At 38.0% G+C, this 24,233-nt stretch overlaps 1 pseudogene; it reads right to left on the bottom strand.

The window, feature by feature from the left end:
* Positions 1–24,233, bottom strand: part of LOC139734734 (growth factor receptor-bound protein 2-B-like) — a 33,966-nt pseudogene that overhangs the window by 8,773 nt on the left and 960 nt on the right.

The raw sequence follows: 24,233 nt of genomic DNA, 5'->3' as shown, positions 1-24,233 counted from the left end.
GAATTTCTTTAAATTATTGCCTTTTAGGAACCTCATGAGTTTGTACAAAGTGTATGGAGATTTGAGAATCTTACATGACATACGTCTACAGCCCAGTAAATACAATCTAGTTCACATTTAGATCACAGCAAAAATGCATCTGAGAGCTATCGGCAAACCTTGTCTTTTTCCTTTCAAATATAATGCACTCTTGAAGTCTTTGTTGGTGTTCCATATTTTTCCCCCCTTTGTCCTCTACAGAGAGCTGTAGAGCTTACTAGCCGGTTTCATTATGATGCTGCCGAGAGATGAGCAACCCAGGTAAGAGGCCTACTTCTTTGAAGTATGCCTACGCTCATGTATCACGACAGCACATGGTAGTGAAAGCGGCCATTTTCTCTCATATCATTTGAAAATCTGCCACGCTTGTCGGCGAGGGGAATACAAATCGCCCACGCGTGGGTTTTTTCTTTGTCTTGTGTGTCATGCATTTGTTGCTGTTGTTATTGTGACACAAAAAAAAATGTGGAATGTACTCATTAGCCATGACATTTTAATGGCCTGAAAAAGACAGACAGAATGATTGTAAATTAAAGCCCACATGAGTCCTGTATTCTACTCAGCCCCGCCCTCTTATATGAGTATCTCAGATCACAGCACTACACCAACATCGAAAATTTTTTTCTCAAATGTATTTAACATCATGCTCACGTTGGCTTTAATAGATAGAGTGCTTATTAATTCAACTTGAGTATACTGTGGGATTGCTCTGAAACTCCTTAAAGTAGCATCTTTCCAACACTTCTTTGCTTACTGTCTTTGAATTAGAAAATCATGCTGCTGAAGGCAGGATGATGTACTATTTGTCTCAAAATGAGGCACCACATTGCCAAAGACCCATTTCCTTCTTCTTTTTTTACACAGTATTAGCAACAACCAACATACAATGAAATCCCAACATGAAACAAATCATTCTTGAAATAAAACTTTAGATTTCAAAATGACAGTGTTATAAATAACCCTTTGAGCACCAGGTTCAACTCATCCTGCCATCAACCTTCCATGTATTATAGTAATATCATCAATAATTGAAGCAATACTGAATTCTGTTCTCTATTATATAATCTAAGGATGCACTCAACCGACAAAAGTGACTTGTTTTACAACCATTGCTTCTAGATCATTCCACCATATTTCATACTCTTATTTATTATGGACTGTAACCTATGGTTCCTTCAATCATTTGAATATAGGCTGGTGTTATTCATCTGCATATGTATCATTGTATCTACTTGTACTTTATTAGTACGGTAATTAGTTTCTATGTTTCAATTTTCTTCCTTTTTTTGTGGATGGTTTTTAATATTGTTCTGTCCAGCAATATGTATTGAATTTTGTTGTGAAATATGAGGCATAAATTCAATTCAACTAAAATTCAATTCAATTCAATCCCATATGATAACAAATGTGAAATTTACTGAATCCATCAGTGACTACTGAATCCATCAGTGACAACAGGGGCAACATTTTGCCATTGAAGACTAGTCCTGAGTATACTCAGGCAGGTGTCTATCACAAATGTGTGATGTAGCAAAATCAGTTCATCTCAGTGGAATATATGTGACCTGCCCAAAGGATCCGAAAGTCGAGAGAGGTCAATTTTCTGAAAATTACATGATATAATTCCTTACTAGTCCACTTTAATTGCATATATATAACATGACTCATAAAAGTACTCGGTTGCAGAGATATTGATGATTTTATGAGACCATGTGGATGTGGTCTAGGAAATCAGCATTTCAAGAAAACTGCCTTCAAAGTGTTCTTTCGTACATAATCGGGATCGAGGGAGGTAAGACAGTTTTCACCTCTTAACATAGCAACCTCTGCAACGTTCATTCAAGCTTAAATAGTGCCAGCCATTTATGCACGACCAATCAGTAGCCAGGATGCCATGCATTGACCAATAAGATCACTCCCTTGTTGCTAGGGGCAGAGTCTATATGCGGCGCTAAATCCAAATCTTTGACACGTTTCTGTTCCATTGAAAGTAGGAAAATCATGGCCCACAAAAATGCTAATTTCTTGCCTTTCCTTTGATCATTTAGCTTCGAAATTTTGGCAAACAATAGACAAAACATCAGACTACAAAACTATGCCAAAAACACAAATTTGATGGTTTTGACGATTTTGATGATGTGACTTCAATCTCAATTTTCTCAGCTCAGCCGTCAGTGAGTTTTGGATCCTTTTGTTGTGGAGGTCACATATATTCTGGGCTTGTTGCACATAGAAACAACATTGTACATGGTGACTCTGCTTACCTGATTTTCTCTCGTCACCGATGTGGTTCTGTAGTAGTCCACAAGGGCATCAAGGGAGGGGACTTGACGATCCACAGGTGAAATTTACCAGCTGTATCTTGTAGAATCCTAAATGTTGCACACTCTCGTTGTATCTGGAATGAGAAGAGATACATTTTTGTTCTGGGCCCTGTTTTATGAAGAGTTGAAATTTATCATATAGTTGATTTCAACTGTAAGTCTATGGCAGCCTGGGTGGTAAGGAAATTTAAAATCAATTTTATCTTTCGATAAAACGGGGCCCTGATATACTACTTTTAAGCCATCATCATCTGAATATATATTTTCTGTAAATAATCATGAAAACAACATTAGAAATTGTCAACTACAATGAATTAAATGTGTGATACAAACTGGTCAACAAATTGGCACAAAACAAAAATTAAAATGTTTCCAGGATCAGCTTTCATTTTTTTTTTGCATGTGTATGGCATCTTCAATTTGTAAAGAAGATCAACAACCAAAGACTTTCAGAGTGAAGCAAAATATCCACTGTTTAGCTTTGATATTGACTAAAATTGCAAATTTGTACACATACATGGATTAGCATTCTGTCCTTCAGTAAGGCTAGTTTGATCACAGCATTCTTCAAATGACATTGCTAGGTAAGGATGATAATTCGGTTTTTTCTATACCAATTCCTTCTTAATAGCAGTGATATTGATGATGACGATGATGGTGATGACAATGTATTTAAGATGAACCGGGTGCTCATGATAACAACACTAACACTTCTATCATAGCCTGGTCAGGATTTTTCATGCAAACACACCTAGATTAATTCACAATCTCAGCACTGTTGATCAACGTGACTTACCCCTATCTCCCCCTTTGAACCCCCCCCCCCCCCCCCCCCGTCTTGTTTAGAAGGCGGAGGGCTTCTACTAGACATATTGAGCCTCAATTTTATGGACATACCATCATGTCAGTCATAAGGGAGTACTTCAGACACATCGACTTGAAACATGACAAGCATATCAGACTACAGACCCTCATATTTCATACAATCACACCGCCACGGAAGCTCATTAACATGTATGAGCTTTGCTCTACACAGACATTGGAAATGGTTGGCACACTGTATCAATGTGGTTTGAGACTTTGGAGCACGAGGCACCTTACAGCGAGATACCAATTGGCCCCACCCATACTGGCACAAGATAATTCTGATGAAACAAAAAATGTGTATATGTTGGGCATTTAAAACAATGCTCAAAACATTATTCCATATCAATGAGAACAAGAACATAAACAGAAACAGCAATAGAAACAGAAACATTTTGGTATTCAAGCACCAAGACAATAAAGGTCTGTCTCAAAACTAGTGATGTACAGTATGAAAGACTCTGCATATCTACACAACAAACATTAATAAAAGTATTGTCTCATAGCTGGGGGGGGGGGGGGAAGAAACAAATAATCAATATTTCGTCAGCTTAGAACTAGAAGGGCGTTTCCACATTCTAAGATTTGAGCATAAATAAAAATGAAACTATCAATTTTAATGAAATAAAAAACTTACTTTTAAAAAGTGGGTGGATTTATAAGCATTTTTCCACATACAGGGTAAAATAGTGCCCTTGTGATTTCAATTTTTGACATTTTACTAAAAATTGAAATAAATTAAAATTGAGGCCATAATGTAGAAAAGATTGAGCTCTACAACATGATACCAATAGTTAGTAACTCAATATCCCCAAAAATTGCGATAGCGCCCTTCTTGTTCTCAGGTGATGATATGTGTGCAACCTCCTTCTCGAGGGGCCTTGCAAATTGCCTCAAGTGAAAGTGCCTAGGAGTTATAGATTATGGCATTCATATCTGTGGTTCACCACACTCTTCACCTATCTTCCCCAAAAACCTAATTTGCGATGACACCACTTCCCGTCTTGACAGCCTTGAAACAGTTCCTGTTTTTAGACGATGAACTTGATCTACTTTCCTTTTCTGGGGGACCCTCGAAGTGTCAAATTCATACCTCCCCTTAATTGAATCATCAAGGACATCCTATAAACCTACAAATCATAGAGGGATAACATTTTGGGTATTGGAGCATGGTATAACATGGCTTTGGTCTCAAAGAATTACTGGTAAGTAATATACGATTCAACATGAGCCATCACAGTCTCACCAAAAAAAAAAAAAAAAAAAAGATTTAAGATACTAAAAAACGTAATGAAAACACATTACATAATATAAAAAATGCCGTCTATATCTTTTTGTCATATGCACTTCACTAAAGACAATTAGGTAATTAAGGTATTTAATGTAGTCTACGTAAGTTAATTAATGTCGCACGTAGAGGGTTTTATTTATTTATTTATTCAGTTTTCTTTACCCAGGGTAGCCCCATCAGTGGTTTACACACTGTTATCCTGGGGGTTAATACACCAAAAGATGATAGCTCGACTTCGTCTAAATAAGGTCTTTTAAAACCATAGGTAGGTCCTTCAATATTAGCAGTGCTCTGAGTTTCAGAGATCATTGTCACCCAGCCATGTAAACATTACCAATTTCTAACACCAGGGTCTACAAGGACATTGCAGTTAAAACATCTCATCCAAGACGGTATGTACAAAGCCGGTTTGAACTCAGGGCCTCTTTTTTTTAAGACCATAGAACCTTACTCTCTATACCACATCTATCCCACTTGCCTCTTTATACTCAACAGTTAAGAACAAACTGTCACATGGCAGGTTTTTCCCATAGAAATTTGAAACAAAATATCTAAACTTATGAATATTCAAAACATCATTAGGCTCAAAGGGATGGTATAGTATTGGTTGGTGTGAGGAAAAACATTTAGAAACCACTCTATGAAATGTTAAAGAACATACAAATCTAGGGGGAATTGAAAGTTTATTTGATGAATTTTGGTTTTGAAATGACTGAAATATCTCAAAACAGGGTAAAACAAAGAGATCTTAATAAAATTTGTGGCCTGTCACATTTCATTAGGATCAAATTTTGTTTATATCTAAGCCATTCTAAGACCTATTTCCATCAAATAAACTGTGAATTCCTCAAAGTATTACACGTTCTTTGATATTTAATAAGAGATTTCTCATTGTCTCACAAACACACACATAAAAAAGGTTGGAAACCTGCAGCCAATCTAAACCAAAACTGAACCATCCCTTTAACCTGTTGAAGACGATCGAGTCCCGAGAATACTAAGGCAGGTGTCTATGGAAAATGTGTGTTACAGCAAAATCAGTCCGTCCTCAATGGGTTAAAAAGACCTGCACTTACTTGACAGATAATGAGTAGAGCCTCTCGGACGATTCACTCTTCCGGACCAGAAATGCTCCATTGTCCTCTTGGTGGAGTAAGAGTTCAGCACTCTTCCGTGTGATGGTGGGGTAGAACCAGGACCTACGTTAGGAACAGAAATGGGATAAACATTCTCAATTAATGATGTATAGAAGTACGTAACTAGTCACATATAGCCGCAATCAGAAAGAACCATGACACAAACCAAACAATAGACCATTTGTGTTTGAAGAAATCTTAAACATGTACGGTTATGTCATAGACCTAATAGGTCACCATCAGGCTGATAAAGGATAAAAGAGAAAACAAAAACAAAAACAAATCTACTTTGGATTGACAAAATCATAAGCATGCCTAGTATTGCTTTAGTGTAGCAGGTCACCATTTGGGCCAGATATGATAATTTTTTTTAATCTATTGAAGAATTCATCATTGTATTAAGAAATCATAAATCTGCCAAGTACTTGAAGGAAGTGAGAGGTTACTTAAAAAACAAAACACAAATCACTCTATTTTTGGACTTCAAGACCTCACCGGGTAGTGCTACGTGTCAGAAGAACTAATGTGACACAATTACCCAGTGCTAGGAAAGTGCAGTAAACTACTTCATTCTGGACAGAACTGGAATATCATAATGGGTATAAAGTACAGTACAGAGACTCCAACCCAAAGCACCTTCTGATCTGGAGATTCTCCCGCCAGAAACCCCTAGCAAACGGGAGACTCCAAGTTGATGTGTGCGAAGCGCGAAGTTCCCAGGGTTCTACATGCTCTCTGGTGCTATCGAAGGCTTAATTTTTCAACATACAATAGCAATAAGTAAGAAATCCTTTCCAACGGGAGACACAGAGCCAGGGCGGGAGAAATTAAATCTCAAGCGGGAGAACGGGAGATTTTGCAAAAAATGGGTTTTCGGCGGGAGATCTCCCATCGAAAATGGGAGAGTTGGAGTCTCTGACAGTATCGCACTATATTTTGCAAAGTAACAAAAAGATAATAAAATATTTTTTTAAAAAAATCTGCAGGCAATACAGCAAGTTGTTTGTATCAGCATTTGAAAAGAAGAGCATTTTTTTCTCTCATGTCAAGTTCCTGTTATGAGAAAAGCATGTCAACAAAAACAAGGGAATGATTTGCCAGCGTCGAGTTATAATAGACCATGAAATGTAACAACAGGAGCAGGCAAGGATAGCTGAAATGAAAGTGCCAGTCTATGAAAGTCACAGAAAGTCACAGAATATACATGGTAAAACATAACAACTAAATTAAAACATGATAACTAGAACCTGTCTGTGTATGATTGGTATCAAAATTGGTAGGAAGTTAGCCTCGTCATCAGATCAACTTCCTTGTATCATCAACCAGACAGACGGCATGATGGGAAAACGCTGGAATGCAGGCAGTATGGATGCAATCTTGAATGCCTGGAACTTCTAAAAGAAGACACCTGTAACCTTGGGTCTCCATTGCGTCCTTGGAAACTAATTGTGGTATTAAAGCAATTATTCTGCACACCGAACTAGAATCTATCTCTGCTCCATACATGAGCATAAATTTCTCAGGATGTAAGATTCCAATTTGAGCATTTATACATCTCATTCTGTTGTCCAACAGCTATCCTTAAAAAGCACTATCTATCGTAGTTGTACAGTTTCGGTTGAGACCTATAACTTCAGATTTCTAACAATTTTGGGTGAGATAACGAGAAACTTTTTACGAAATATGAATGAGCGTGTACTTTTAAGAGGAATTCAGCGTTTATTTGATGAAAATTGGTTTTGAAATGGCTGAGATATCCAAAAAAGAGCTATCCTAATAAAAGGTGGGACCCAGCTTTTATTACAATCACTTTGTTTTACTTTGTTTTTGAGTGCCTCAGCCGTACCAAAACCAATTTCTGTCAAATAAACTTGGAATTCCTCTTAGAATGGTATCCTCTGTACTATTTCATAAGTGGTTTCCTGGTATCTTGAAAAATGTTAAGAGCCAAATTCTCATCTCCACCAATACTAAACCATCAATTTAAGTTCTTCCAAAATAGTTGTCTCCCCATTTCTTCAAAATGTATGCTGAATAAACAGCATGACACCATATAGGCCCTACTTTCTTGAGGTCAATGCACAATCTACAAACACTTTTGGCTTTTAAAACTTAAACTCCAAGAGCACTCTTCACAGTGGGTTTGAAGAAGACAAGTCCCGAGAATTCTCGGGCAGGTGTCTATGGGAAATGTGTGTTATAGCAAAATCAGTCCGTCCTCAACAGGTTAAATGGTTCAAGATGTCAGGCTACAGAGTCACAACAGGATATATATACAGCATGTAGGCCCTATGAATTGATCAATATCTAGAAATGTGAACAAAAAGCTCATAAAGTAATATCAGTGCCGAAAATGAAACATTTCATTGATTGACATGCTAATCTGGAAGTGAAATTATTCTTCAAGAGCATTTCTGAAAACAGCACTCTCTCTCTACCAAACACACAACTGTGGAGAATAACCTCCTAAGAGTGCAAAAGAGAGAGAGAAAAAAAAAAGAAGGAAGAATATAAAAAACAGAAACAGAATAAAACAAAACCAGATGAGCCCTAACCAAGCACATGCACGTATTAGATTAATGACGGCAGGGATATCAACGTACGAAAGTGCCCTGGAAATCTAGGTACCGCGCTACACATCGCAAGTCCCTGGACTGTACATACATTAAACAGACTGCAGGCTTTTATCCACACCATATTTCCTTTTTCATACTGTGCCCAGCTGTAGTCCACCACACAACGCAAACTTGAGTTTCTTCCCCCATTATCTTGCTGTTGTAGTTGTCGTTGTTGTTGCTGTTGTTGTTGCTGTTGTTGCTTTTGTTGTTGTTGTTGCTGTTGTTGTTGTTGCTGCTGTTATTGTTGTTGTGGTTGTTGTGGTTGTTGTTACAATATACTCTCATGTTACGGAAGTTAAAGGGACTGCACAGTACTGGTGAGGTAGGGATTCATGTTTTGAACATTCCTAAGTCAAAAAGGAGAAACATCTTATGTAATATAAAAGAGCATGTAATTCTAAGAAGGATTCAACATTTATTTGATGAAAATTGGTTTTAAAATGGCTGAGATATCCCAAAAAGTGCCAATAATAAAAGGCGACAGGCCACGCCTTTTATTATGATCTCTTTGTTTCACCTTGTTTTTGGATATCTCAGCCATTTCAAAACCGATTTTCATCAAATAAACTTTTGATACCCCTTAGAATTGCACGCTCTTTGACATCTCATAGAGTGGTTTCTGAATATCTTCATCAGTCTTCATCAGTCAGTGTGTTCAAAAAAAGCCTTGAAAACACATCTTTTCAGTAGCAACTAGTTCGTAGCTGTAACATTTATCCATTATTTTACATACTGTCGTACATGTTTTGAATTGATTATAAGCGCTTTGGGCCTTGTGGGAAAAGCGCACTATAAATAATAGTAGTAATAATAATAATAATAATAATATCTCACAAAGCATTAAAAGCCAAATCCTCACCTCGACCACAACTGTACGCACCCTTTAACCCATTGAGGATGGACTGATTTTGCTACAACACGCGTTTCCCATAGACTCCTGCTCAATCATACTGGGGACTCATCTTCAACGGGTTAAGAATACAGTGTCATAAAGAAAACACAACACTAACCCGTTGATGACAGACTGACTTTGCTATATGGTATATCACTGCAGTCCATAATTTCTCTTTTGCTGTTCATGCTACTCAAAAGAATCCTTTGATTTTGATGATTGTATCATTTCTTTTCACTGTATGAAGCAATCAATTATCTTTTTCTCCAAGGACATGAAATTACAAATAGTCCAAAATGATCTTAGTCCAGTTTGAGCGCGGTTATGAAAGGAAATTTCTTCCATGCACAAGGCAATTAGGGACTACTTAACAAGCATCGCTGCTGTCATATGACAGAGACGACTCTGCCATCAGGGCACTGCAGGATATAGCATTTGCCGCCGTACATAACAAGCGTACAATTCTCTTTCCTTTGATGTTCGTCCGATATTGCCCAGTTTCCCCAATTTCACCCGAGTATCAGATCTACATGTAATCATTGAATCCCGATATGCAAAATCTAGTGTGTGTGATCTATTGTGCAAACTTCACTGTACAGTGTATAATTCAGGATTTATGAGTGAGTGCGTTTTCCCTTGGAGGACTATTGCATGAATATCCTTATTCTGGGACACAAAAGATTTGACCCATTTGCTGCCGTTACCTAAAATCTTAAGCGACACCGCTAGCTGCCCTCTTGGTGAGGACTGGTTTACAAAAGGCGGCATCTCCAGCTGAATTGTCTCATAGATTGAGAAAGATGCAACATTTGCATGCCCTTCATCTCACCCATGAAGAAAAGCATACAGTGTTTATCTGATCATTCTATGACATATTCTCCTGTGACAATTAATTGGTCCCATGAAATATTTGCATGCTGAATATTTGCAATATTTGCACATTTGCAAGGTGAATATACAACCTACCCAGAAGCATAACTCTAATCCTCACATCAAACTAAATCTAAAACCCTATCACAACCCTAACCCTAACCCTAAGTCTTTGGAGGAAATAAGACCAGAGCAATTGTCGCAGGAGCAAATGTCGTGTCACCATATCTGACCGATGATCATTAATATTCAATCTATGTCACTCCAATATACCAAACACACTAATTCCTGAAAAGGATCAAATTATTGCAATCGTCACAGTTCACTGTTTTTCTAATAGAAGCTACAGATACTGCATTTCATCTGCCTGATCATATACAGACTAAATTCATGAAAAGCAGATGACCTTGCAAGAGGAAGTGATATCTTGACATTTTCATATATGTATTTAAAAGTGTACATGCAAACAAATATATAGAGTCTATCTAGATCTTTCAATATATTTTCATTTACATTTCACAAATAGAGGGAGAGAGAGAGAGAGAGAGAAAGAAAGAAGAGATAATTGAGAATCTGCTAACAGAATTTGAGGATGGGCTCAGATGCTTACAAAAGGGTTAATAAATGGCACAAAAGAAAGGGCTCTTATCTAGCTTTCTTGTCTATCCTTTCATCTACTGTATTTCTATCCAACTGATGCAATTATGCAAATGACAAATTTACTATTCTACGAAGTCTGTTTATCCCCTTTATCTTTCTACCAATTTTGGCTCTGATGTATATCTGTGTCCATCTGTTCATATATCCCTTCATTCATTCCACTTTTGAATCCTTTCCATCCTAATAACCAGCATCTGCTCTTAATACCAATCCATCTCCCTGTGTTGTTTGTGTTTTAGCCTTTAATATAATCATCTGCATACATGCATAATTGTGGTACTTTGTCTACAGAAAACTGCTGCAATCTCTGTCCCTCTCTCTCTCTCTCCCCATCTCCCCCTCCTTCTCCCTCTCTCGCTCTCTGGCAGACCTTTTTTGTTCAACCACACACACCACCACGCACCACGAAATCATTTAATCACAGTGGGCTCCATTCTGGGGGGAGCTGATTATGTGGTTCCATCTTAACAAATCAATTTAAAAGGACCTGTCATACGGCACGTAATTATGCGGCTAATAAGACCGTGATGAAGACACCATGGGCCTCCATCTTCCATTTCATCCCCCCCCCAACCCCACCCCGCCCGACGATCTGATGACGACATGTGTACCGACAAGGACGCACAATCTTGCCTCCACAGAGCATGGCTAACAGGCAGCCTGAGGCGGAGTCACTCTAGTGTACAGAACAAACTGCTGGGAACACACACAAACACATGCAATGTCGTCGTAGCTCTGCCAGAGGATCTCCGCCTCTCGCATGCCCCTTGGCAATTCAGGGTTAATGGATGACATAGAGAGAACATGGTGGGTGTGTGATGAGGGCAGATCACATCACAGGCCTGACCGTGCAGTAGCAGTGGTGGTAGGGGCGAGAAAGAAAGTAAAAAAAAAATGATGGTATCTTCAAATAGCAAATATATGCAGCTAATATGTATGATATCATACATCCACATAACTAGCATAAATTTTTAAAGTACAAAATGATAAGGCAAATGACGTAATATCCTTGATGAATCTCATTTGTGTTGCACTTGCAGGTACATTGTACTACAAATATATGTGCCATATGATTTGTAAAATGATATTTCAATGTATCCAATAGTAAGACAAACGGGGAGTTACAAAGGTATTTACAAACACTGAGTCCTGGATATACAATGTATGACATAAAAAGAAATAATTTGGTGTTCTCCATCCATTGTCCACAACCACAGACAAGGAAACTTATTTCTCATCATCAATATACAAGTAACTTTTGGTGATGAAGTATACTGATGCTGTTATGAGATCCTCCATTTTGACATTACACATGCACACATCATACCCAAGACAGTGCATTGATGAGCATGATATAGGACCCCTCCGATATGTGTGTCTTCATAGAACAGGTTTGCAGTGAGCCAATCGAGGTCTTTGTGTAAATAGTGAGGAGTACAGGGTGTTTTTGTTGTCTTTTCTTTCTAAATGTCTGTCAGTATGGCTATACTATCCTGTAGTGGGAGGGCTGGCCCGGCTCAGATATATTTGAGAATCTCCGTATCAAACTGAGTAGGCCCTACAGCTTTATCACCAATATCTACAAATGTATGTATAAGTACATGCACGGCCAAAGAATTCTGACTGTAGTCAAGCGCTACCTGATGAGCGTATGCTTCAGTGCACATATTCACTGACCGATGCTAATTGTGGTTTTTGAATGTACCCCGGTGGGCAATGAATGAAGATCAATTCAAGTGGACTACCAGGGCACGGCACCAACTTGATTCTCTGGTGGCCATCCCTGTGATTATTTAAAGTCTTTAAATTTGAAAATTTGGTTGCCCTATTTAAGAAATGTATGGGCCTCAAATAAAAGGAAACATAAAAATCCATTTTCAATCTTAGGCTGCGTTTATCTAACTTGAGAGAGAGAATCACATTTCAAAACCCGTTTGGAACGGTGTTTGCAAACGTGGTTTGAAATGCCATTCTCGGGGAGCCGCGTTTATCTAACCATTCTACAATCACGATTCGAGTGGTGTCACTGCACAGCTGCTTTGCGCCGTTTGACCCAGGAAGTAAAGGTCAACTGCATACCACCAAACATGCCTCCTCAGTCACACACAAATAATGGGCAGAGAGCACAACCAAAAACAGCTGGATTTGACCTTGAAATATAACCGCGTTTCAAAACGGCATTGCGTTTATCTACTCACAGAATGGGTGATCGTGGTCTCAAACGTGTTTCAAGACACCCTTTGAAAGGCGTTTCAAAACAGCGTTTCTAAATGCGTTTGAAAACATGGTTCCGTTTATCTAACCCCTGAAAATGCCTCAAATGTGTTTAGGATCATGATTCTGCCTCAGAAAATTTTTAGATAAACGCAGCCTTAGTTGCCTGTTTGAGCCACCAAGGATAGCCTTTTTGGAAATTTGGTGGCCCGACATCAAGTTTCAGTGACCCCTTCCCAGGCCGCCAAGACACTGCTAAATGTCAAGCCCTGACCACCCATGTTTCCCAACACTACTTGGTCTTAAGATGTACGTTCTCTTTGGAGGGACAGTACTTGGAAGTTTCATACTGCAATCTTTTAACTCTTTACGCACCATGGTGTAAACCCCCTGCGTGCTATATTATTCTGAAACTGCATCGTACAGGCTCTGCGATACGGCACAATTAACTCTGCAATAAAACGCAAAAGCTTTTGAATTCATAATGGTCATCGAAGCACTGTTTGAAGTGAAGGACAAGAAATCTCAACAGTTCACCTCCGTGCTCCTCCAGTATTTTACCACCAAATCCCTTGAAACTTCACATATAGCACATATTCCTAATGAATTCATTTGAATTTGAATTTGAATTTGAATTTGAATATCTGATATGGATATGTCATCTTCCATATCGAGAAAAAACTATTAACTTCAACATTACCATGGACAAGCTTGTTCAAACAGAAAGTCAACAGTATTTTGAAGTGGAGGTTTTGGAAGGGCTAAGGAGCAGATGATGCATCCTTATAGAGCTTAGTTAAATTTTTTGCTTTGAATTGACAACCGTAAAGTAATTTCAGACCATAAATATGTTTGGAATTATCATATCTGGCAATAACTATGGTTACTACGGTATAAAAAGTAACAACTTAAAAACAACTTAAATGGTAAAAAACAATTGGCTGTCTCCTAGCTGCTGCCATGTAATTACACTTATTGCAATTTATTGTGATTCAAATCTTTTTGTGAAATATGTCCTTGGGCTTCAAAGCTATTCTCATTCATACTATAGAACATATCACATCAGAATTTCCTATTAACCCTTTCTGTGCCAAGTGAGTGTCACATTGCATACACCACAAAGTACTTCATGTTGTCATATGATCAGGATACATAGTTTACTGTTTGTTAAAACCAGAGAATTTTGCATGCATGCCACTTTTGTGAATTTTGTGAAGAGCCAAGGTACTTGAAAATAAAATACACACAAAAGTTTGTTTGTTTGTTTGTTTGTTTGTTTGTTTGTTTGTTTGCTTATTTTCCTCTACACAGTACATTGAATACCAGTGGCATTTCACCAAAGTTTCATGCCACAAAAAAAAAACTGTCAACTTCAATTCGCAAAAGTTTCATGCTGCGAATGTTTCTGTTTTTACAGTATAAATGTCTCTTGACTTCCTACAATCAAGTGCTTTCAGTGCGTCAATAATCCCCCATCATTCCAGAGTTCGCTTGTTTTGCCAGCTGCAGAAATCTTTCCCTGGAATCAGAACTATCATCAGTCATTTTACGTCTGGCACGGACAAATCTAGCACTCAAAAGATCAGACCATGATCCTCAGAGTGATCTACGTAAGAAATGTGATACAGAAATGTGCTTCTGATTAGCTTTCGGTTGAAAACAAGAGGATATCTAGAAAGCATCAAGCTCTTTTCTGAAAAACATGATTACAAACACGACCCTTTATGGAGTGAGAAGGTCTCATACACCATCACAGGATGCTGTGGGAAAATGTATGACAGAGGTCCTGGCTGGTTCATCCATCACACACGTACAGGTAGTAAATAATGAGTCACTAAACAGTGATGGCCGACCTGCCACCGGGCTTCCTCTGTCGGCGGAGGACCAGAGGAAATGTGGCACACCAGTGCAGGGGTTAGATAGTCTCAGCTCCCAGACCTCACACTTTACCACACAGCCACAACCACCGCCGTATATGTTAGCAACAACAACAAAAACTAGGAACCACCTGCACAGATTGCATGACACCAGCACACATTTGGATCGCTACTCCACGTAAAAGTTTGTTGCCCCAAAACCATGTTCCCACCTCCCTGCCAAAACTAAAGGCAGGCAGGCGAGAGTCCAGACTTCACATGTTGCGACACGATCTGATCACCAATGACAGTAATGGCTTACCGTATGCCAGACAGATATCCCCCCTCCCCCCCCCCCCCCTTGACACATTGTCTGAACTGTCAATGGTGGCGAACACAGTCTTTTATCTTTGGGCTCGAATTACCTGACACTACACATTGTACATGCCCAGCAGAAAATTGACTCCCAAACGTTGCGAGCCTCATGCCATGATGCTACCAGCAACACATGTGATGCTGCGACGACACTGGGAAATAATTGGAAAGTCATAGTGAAGGTCACCATGCACACATTTCCATCACATTAAAAGAAAAAGGGTCTCTGGAGTGTATCCACAGTATCATTACCTTAATTTTTTTTTTCATATTTCATAGAGTCTGAAAAAAAGATTTATTTCATATTGTCTCTGCCTGCCTCACAAAGAAAGATATTGGGTTTTTTTCTAATAATTTTGAGGTCTTTATTTTTTTTTCTCTCTTCCAATTAAGTCATCTACATGCATCAAGGGCACAATTTTTTTACTGTGGTGGAACTCATACAGCTCTTTACCCCTTGAAGTCTAGTCCCAAGTATACTCAGGCAGGCGTCTATGGCAAATGTGCAAAGGTTCCTGCTTGAAAAATTATTCCCATCAAGTGAAAAATGAATCATTGTGTGTTTGTTTGTGTATTTGCTTGTTTGTTTGTTTGTTTGTTTGTTTGTTTGTTTGATTGTTTGTTTTCACAGAAATCAAGTCACATCTGAACATGAAAGACTGCCAAGATTTGATTCAAGTGAATAAAACCTATCAAAATAACGAGAAAATTGTCTTACAGGTTCAAATGAACAAAGTGTATGGCATATGAAGTAAAACATTAGAGTATATAGGCCTACATTATATTTTATTCCTTAGACCCTAGCCTCATCCTCAAGATGATGTCATTGGATGAAAAAAAAATAAGGAAACAGTCCAAAAGGTGTCCATGGTCTAATCAGTAAATCACTACCTGATGATAAAGAAAGTTATATACCAGATCATTCAGATGTTTATTTGTTTGTTTGTTTCTTTCTTTGTTTTTGTGCGGTGTGGGACCTAGTTTTGTGTTCAACCTTTTGGATTTGTTGTTCTTTTTGTATTTTCATCACAGAATGTTGGTGCGCTTAATGTCTCATAAAAAGTTGTTTATAAAAAAGCATGGTAAAAACGTGGCTAGCAGCATGTTTGGGCATCAACATTTGAATACAATACTTTTTATGTCAGGCCCCTGGCGCATCATCAATCAACACTGTCTGTCAGACTATTAGTGTGCCATTCCAATTACATCTCAGTCTCCAGGGAAGAAGACGGCATCCAGATTTTGCCACTCTCTAGGCGTTCTGCACCACCACATTTGGTTTAATTAATGCAGGATCATGCATTTGCTAGCCTACTAAACCACATGCATCTATGATTCCACCTTCACCATGCTCTTAGTAGTGTAGTTTTGTCACGTTCAGTACTCAACACCACCAAGGAAGTTATCTTTTTGTGGCCATTGGTTTGTTTGTTTCTTTGTTTGTTTGCTTGTTTGTCTGTCTGTTTGCAAAATAACTCAAAAAGTTGTGCATGAATTTGGATAAAACTTACAGAAAAGTTGGTAATGGCGGATAAACAGATGATTGAATTTTGGTAATAATCCAGATAATCGTCTGGATCCATGATCTTCATTTATTTATTTTTTTTTTTGAAGGATTATCATTGGAAAATAGACTCAACAAACAACTTAGGGAGTTCATGCTGTGGGTATTTGAGTTACACACGCACTGAGCCAGCGCTAGAGGCGCAGTGTGCAGTAAGCTGCTGATGAGGTAGACAGGCTCTGCAAATGATACACAACACTAAGGCTTCTTTATCATGAGGAAATAAGAGCGATTTGCAGCATGCATGTGTGGGTGGAAATGAGCTACTGCTTGGCAGAGGTCTACACTCTCCCAAGTGCTTTTCTAGTTTCATCTTAATTTTGTCCACATAATATTGACATTGCTTGACTGCTTATACTATCAATCACCATTACACTCATTATCTGTAACAAGGAGTAGGCCTACATACCGCAGCAGTTGTTGATGAATAGGGGTTAGTAATAATAGAAGCAATATCAATGGTAGATGTAGATGTAGTAGTAGCCGCAGCAGCAGTAGTAGTAGTAATAGTAGTAACAGTAGCAGTAGTAGTAGTAATATTGGTAGCAGCAGCACTAGCAGTAGTAGTAGTAGTAGAAATTTAGTTGTGGTGGTGGTATAGTATCAGTAGATGTACAATGTAGTAGTAACAGAATGTATTTGCAGTATTTGTAGTTTACAGTAAAAGTAGAAGTAGTGGTAAAATGTGGAATACAGGTGTACAGATATATTGGTGGTGGTTGTGATGTAAGTGGTTGGTGATAGCGGAAAAGTGAAATATCATTTAACCCACAGCCTACCAAATACCGTTATTCCTCATAGAACTTACTTCACATGCCACATCTGCTCTCTGTATTCAATGGGTTAAACTGGAAAAAAAAATATCCATCATGGTCCCATATTTTCACTGAAAACAATGGCAGCTATTGCTGTATTACTGTGAAACATGATATATTTATGGCATGACATTTTTGCAAATTGGAGCCAATGGCCTTTTTCGCAGCATGAAAGTTTTGTGAATTGCCACTGGCACTCAATGCATATAGTGTACAGACAAGAACTCTTGTGTGCATTTTAATTTCGCAAATCTTAACTCTCGCAAAATTGAATGCACATGAAAATTCCTCGTTTTGCAATACATTCTTCAGACTGGGTGAGTTCAGAGTGTTACATTTACCCGTTGCTTCCGAGATTACTCGATTGCCTATTGCTTCAAAACAGGGGGCACCCTGTTCCTGTAGACAACGGGTTAAGTGCAGTATGTCTCCCCCAGCCCGTCAGGCATCACATCTGGCCATCCAATGGATACATACAGGTCTCCAAAACAAGACTACCCAACAGTGCTGGAAAGGGCACATACATTGGTGCACTGTGGTACACAGAAGCTCCATCCACTTTCCCAGACATGGATGAAATTGGGTGATGGGAACATGGATCACTGCCTCATACAACACACATTGACTACCTCTCCTGAAAGGACAGAATGTAGAAGGGGGAAAAGGAGATAGAGAAGAGACCAGGAGTAGGAGGATGGGGGGGGGGGGGGGGGAATTATTGAGAGGGGAACGGTGGGAACGCTTCGTGGCAAAGGGCGCAAAAGGTCAATCTAGTTAGGTGGGTTCAATGAGTGAGAAATGATTACCGGTCCATTGTACTGTGGCATCCTCTCCTTGTTTACAAAAACACACGAACACATACACACACATGATTTAAACACACACTCTCTCCCATACAAGCACAGACATAATCTCTCTCTATCTTACCCAACACACAAACAATGTCTGTGGCAAAAATGTTCTGTTCTAATCATTAACTGTCTACACAGCACCACGATGACTCTGCAATACAAGCGATGCCCCTGATAACACTAACATCATGTACTCAAATACCTGCTGACACTTTGTTTTTCCCTCCCATTGTGTTCAGTGGTGGGAGCAAAACATCTGAACAATGGCATACCTGATGATGTAAAAGCAACTGTTATTCTTTAGGAGCACATTAGATTAAACATGTGACCAACAAACCACAAAAACCTTTTAAAGTTACTGAAGATTGGTTTACCAATTTGGGTCTCATCAAATTTTACTGGCATCTGCACTTTCTAATGAGCACTACACAGAATCACCCTCTTTCTTTTCAAAACCTACCACTGAAACTATGAAAGATAGCACATAAACACAGTTTGAAGTGAGTTGACTCTTGACACCCTCCCCCTCCCCCCCCCCCCTCCAAAAAAAAAAAAAAAAAATGGAAGGCAATGACAATGCTAAAAATGTTGATATTGTTTCACACATCTTTTTCCAGCTATAAAGATGCAAGCAATCATGTCAACTGTTCAACTTAAAGGACAAGTCCACCTTCATATACATGTGAATTGAGTGAATGCAACAGTGATAGTAGAACACATCAGTGAAAGCTTGGGGGAAATCAGGCAATCCGTTCAAAAGTTATGAATTTTGAAGTATCTGCACAGTCACTGCTGGATGAGAAGACTACTACAGTGTATGATGTCACATGCGTACAACCATATAAGGAAAATATAAAGAGAATTTCACAAAATTCTACTTTTTGAAAAAAGTGCACATTTCCTTGACTTGTCATTGATGTATGTTAAGGGTAATATTATTCCTCCTGTCTTCTGAAAGAGGCAATTAGTCAAGCATTCTTTTATTTTAAAAGTGAAAACATGATGAATTTTCTTTGTTTTCTTTATATCGTTGTACACATGTGACATCACAAGCTGTAGTAGTCTTCTCATCCAGCAGTGACTGAACAGGAACTTCAAAAATTCATAACTTTTAAATGGATCTAGTCTGATTTTCCTCAAACTCTCACTGATGTCTTCTACTAATATGGCAGCATTCACTAAATCCACATGCTTATAAATGTGGATATGTCCTTTAACATGGACTGCTTGCATTACCTGAGCAAAAAGGGCTGTTAATCATACTGACAGCTACCATACTTACAACTGATTACTTTCATATCAATAATGAAAGAAAAACAATATGAAGATATCTTTGTTAATATTAGTTATAAAAGGGCAACTGAAACAACCACACAACAGTGGTGATTAGGACATATGCCTGACATATTTCATTCAGCATTTTGTGTGCTCTGTGCCATTCTACAGGAATGTTCCACACACAGGAGAGTTGAGATGAAAAGGAAGATCATGCAAACGCAATACTGAGTTCAGATTATATCGTTTGCAGGACATCCATTTCGGCCCACATTTTGTATGCTGTAAGCGTATTAAAACGAAATGTGACACATGAAAGATGCATGCATGCATGGATGGATTAACATGTGAGCATGATACTAACACCCAGGCTCCTCATACTTTCACTCCATCATGACCATCAGCCATTTTCTTCTTCTTCTTCTTCTTAATCTTCTTCTTCATATCAATCTTCTTCTTTTTCTTCTTCTACTACTACTTCTTCTTCTTCTTCTTCTTCTTCTTCTTCTTCTTCTTCTTCTTCTTCTTCTTCTTCTTCTTCTACTACTACTACTACTACTACTACTATAAATTCTTCTTCTTGAACTTCTTCTTCTTCTTCTTCTTCTTCTTGAATGAAATTTCAAAGTAGAATTAAGCATTGAGGATATCATCGCCAGTCAACAACATCACGGGCAAATAAGTCCACTTCCCAAATGGGTGGAATATTATAATGACAGCACATCACATGCACTTTTTTCCACGAAAGACTTACGGTAGTTTGGTGAGATAGTTGGCTGGTACTAGCCCCTCTCTACCGTTCAGCTGAGCTCTGAGCCAGCCTGTACCAGCTCCATCCTGTTCCGGACCCTGCCAGAAAGAATGAAAGTAAGAAAACAAAACAACAATTTCAGAACAAAGATCATTTAATCCTCTGACAGCCATTACTATTAAGACAATTGACATTTAGTGCAATATAGCTGCCAGCTGTATTCAGAGAAGTAATGAAAAGGGGGGGGGGGGGGGGGGGAGGGGCATGTATATGACACGTGCTCAGATAATGAAAAGTGCTAGCATATACATACATGTACATACATACATCATGACATTTGTATAGTGCCTTTTCTTAAAGAGTAGAGCCTACAAAGTGCTTTATACGAATAGCAACATATAAGATAGTAAACTTACATTGGATTAACAAACAGATATGACAGTGTGAAATATTACACAAATGCATGACACAAACAAATGAAAGCTTTTTTTTTTTCTTCATGAACAATGAATTCTAAAGTTTTGGGGCAATGTATGAGAAGGAGCAGCTTCAATACAATGTACTTTTGTCGGTCTGTGGAATGACTACCTAGAAAATTTGCTTGGAGGATTATGGTAAGTGGATTCATAAGTATAGAGTACTTCTTTTCATTAATGTATTGTGGAGCCTCTTTATAAAATAGATTTCATAATGATGGTTGATTTAGAAATAATAAAAAGATAAAAAGGAACAAAAGGTAGGCTCCATTAAATAGGCGGCATAACAAAATTGCATAATCACAAACTTTCTGTATAAGTGTTTGGAAAGCACCTCCTCTTAATTGAAAAAAAAAAAGGATAATCAAATTATTCTTTTTTTATAAATTAAGTCATCACCAAGCCTTGAAACAAATCTATAGTAGCTTTACTTCAAACTGTATTGTCTCAACAATCACTACTCCCTGGAAGCACTTACATGACAAGTACCCATGCTGGCTATCTGGTTAGTTTCACTCCACAAACTGACAATATACCCTTCTGTGTTGGACCCACGCAATCACGATCCACATGTTCCATTATAATATCCTTTTACATATACTGAATTCAATTTCTGTATACACACATCCAATGCATGCATACAGGTGTACACAAACATATTTACATAACACGATATGTTATAATCATTCATACACACTCACACCACACTACAACAGTGTAGGTTGTGAAGAGAACACAACTCTTTGTTTTCAGGGTGATTTTCTCTTGTATTTAAAATTCACCACATAGTGCAGGTGGTAGCAGGGAAACGAAATTTTAAAATGAATGTAAAATGATTTTATACAATCAAGAGCACAAACTTTCTTCTTTTTGCATGCTCTCATTGTGTATCAATGAACCGACCTGCGTATCTCAATATAACTACATGAATATCTTTACAAATGACTTAAATAATCTATTAATATCAAATACAATAGCTATAAAAAAACTCTCGAATAATATATTATTTACTCATTATTTATCTAGCGATCCACGTCCAACAAGCTTTGCTTTTTAGTGGATCACTATTTTCCATAATCGAATCTATTTTCCGCACGCCCACAAAGTATATACGGTATGTATTGTTCCTCCTAATTATTGTATATATATATAAATATATGTTGTTATATAATTTATCTCGGATACTACATGAATCTTTCGCAAATGTTTGAACAATATCATTTCATGACATGTATACTTTGTACGTTTTGATTTTCGTTGATTGGAAATAAACTATGATTGAATTGAATTGAATTGAATGGAGGTTCTCAAATAGGTCACTCACACTTGCTCGTGTGATCAACACATTTCTCCACATAATCACATCTTCCTAGGGAAATAGGAATAATGTTCGTGGCTTACTTTTTTCCACAATTATTTCTATCATATTCAACATCATTTTAATTTTCAGGACTAGAATTTTTGACACTTTACGACACATTCACAGAGGAAATCCTAAAGAGGATAATCAGGAGAAAATATAATGTTGATTAAGAAATGTGGAGAACCTACCCCAACACACACACATACACACACAAAGAGATTTTAGGAGCATTTCTTGTAGTGCTGACAGGCAGGAAGCAGGCTAGGCTTACAACTGTACATCAACTGTGTCATGAAGTCTAGTACAAGCTTGGGGCATGTTCAGTCATGAATGATCTGTTATGTCCTCCTGAACATTTTTAATGACATTTTTGGTTCCATAGCACTAACAAAGTCTCTTTTCCCCCTTGGGATACTAATGTACACTATGAGTGCTTTCAACACATAGGATGTGTACCTTTACAGGTGTTTAAAGATTGGCAATATCTCCTATTCATAGTCATAGCAAGATACTGTACAACAGGAAGCCGCGCACGTTGACCATGATATACAATGTACAGCTTGGTTGTATTGTAGGCTTGACGACATCCACACAACAACAACGAAAAGAAAAATAGCGATGATGCTACACATCACTGGCACTTTTCCAAGATAACTGAATCATCCAGGTTATCAGATCTGTAGGCTTGCTCAACGACTCTTTTTAAAAGCAGAACATGGTGCTTCCTTATGGTTGGGTTCATTTTAAAGCACATGCACTTACAGCAATATTTCAAGTTTGAAACTGCAGATTTGACCTGCATGATCCTGTTGCAAGTTCTGTACATTCATGCTGCCATGGTTGCTGATGTTTCATGAAGATTAAAGTATTTAAACGAAGTTGGAAAAACATTTTTATTTTTGAAAAAAAAAAGTTGCAAATATATGCTTCATGCACACACAAAAAAGTATAATTAATTTGATTATTGAATTTATCACATACTTAATTTTTTTTTCAGAAACAAAAGTGTACCGTATACATAAGAATAAAATATCCAATTACAGGGATGGATCCTGGAATTCTGTAAGGGGGGGGGGGGGGTGGCGCCTTTACAGAATTAAAGGGACTGTACAGTACTGGTTGAGGTAGGGATTCATGTTTTGAACATTCCTAAGTGAGATAATGAAAAGCCTCTTATGAAATATGAAAGAGCATGTAATTTTACAAAGGATTCAACGTTTATTTGATGAAAATTGGTTTTCAAATGGCTGAGATATCCAAAAAAGTGCTAATAATAAAAGGTGACATGCCACAACTTTATTAGGATATCTTTGTTTCACCTTGTTTTTGGATATCTCAGCCATTTCAAAACCGATTTTCATCGAATAAACTTTTGACACCCCTAGAACTGCATGCTCTTTGACATCTCATAGAGTAGTTTCTGAATATCTCGCAAAATGTTAAAAGCTAAATCTTCACCTCGACCGGAACTGTACACACCCTTTGAAGGGGGTGCATGCCCCCTTCCATTTTGTTTTAATTTCTTGTGTTTTAACAAAAAATAAAGGGGAACGCATGCCTGGTGCATCCCATCCTGGATCTGCAACTGAATTACAGTTTACCAGCATGGTAAACTTGGTTATAAATATTTTGATATCGACTTTACAATGTCCTTATTCATTAACACATATTCCATCAAATAGCTCTGTCTGCAATAATTGAAAATTTTTATTTGAGCCACAACAATGTCAAACCATGAAGAGACTGCCCCTCCCCTGTTTGAGGGTTGAACCACATCTTTCAGTTTGATTTCTATGAAAACTCATAATTATATACATTCATAGGGAAAACCCCTTCATCATGAAGATACCACAATATCTTTGACAAACAAAGACATACATTGTACAACAGCATATCAGTGAAACTCAAATCACAACCAAGCGAAGTAGCATTTCCTGGTTTTGACCTTTGGAACGGCTATATGCACTGATCTAAGCCATTCCCCCCCCCCCCCCCCAAA

Source organism: Diadema antillarum, unplaced genomic scaffold, assembly GCF_040938485.1.
Source record: "Diadema antillarum isolate AM-2024a unplaced genomic scaffold, OU_Dant_1.0 seq00000546_RagTag, whole genome shotgun sequence".
NCBI lineage: Eukaryota > Metazoa > Echinodermata > Echinoidea > Diadematoida > Diadematidae > Diadema > Diadema antillarum.
The sequence above is the reverse complement of the archived record's forward strand: the minus strand, read 5'-3'. Positions and strand labels throughout refer to the sequence as shown.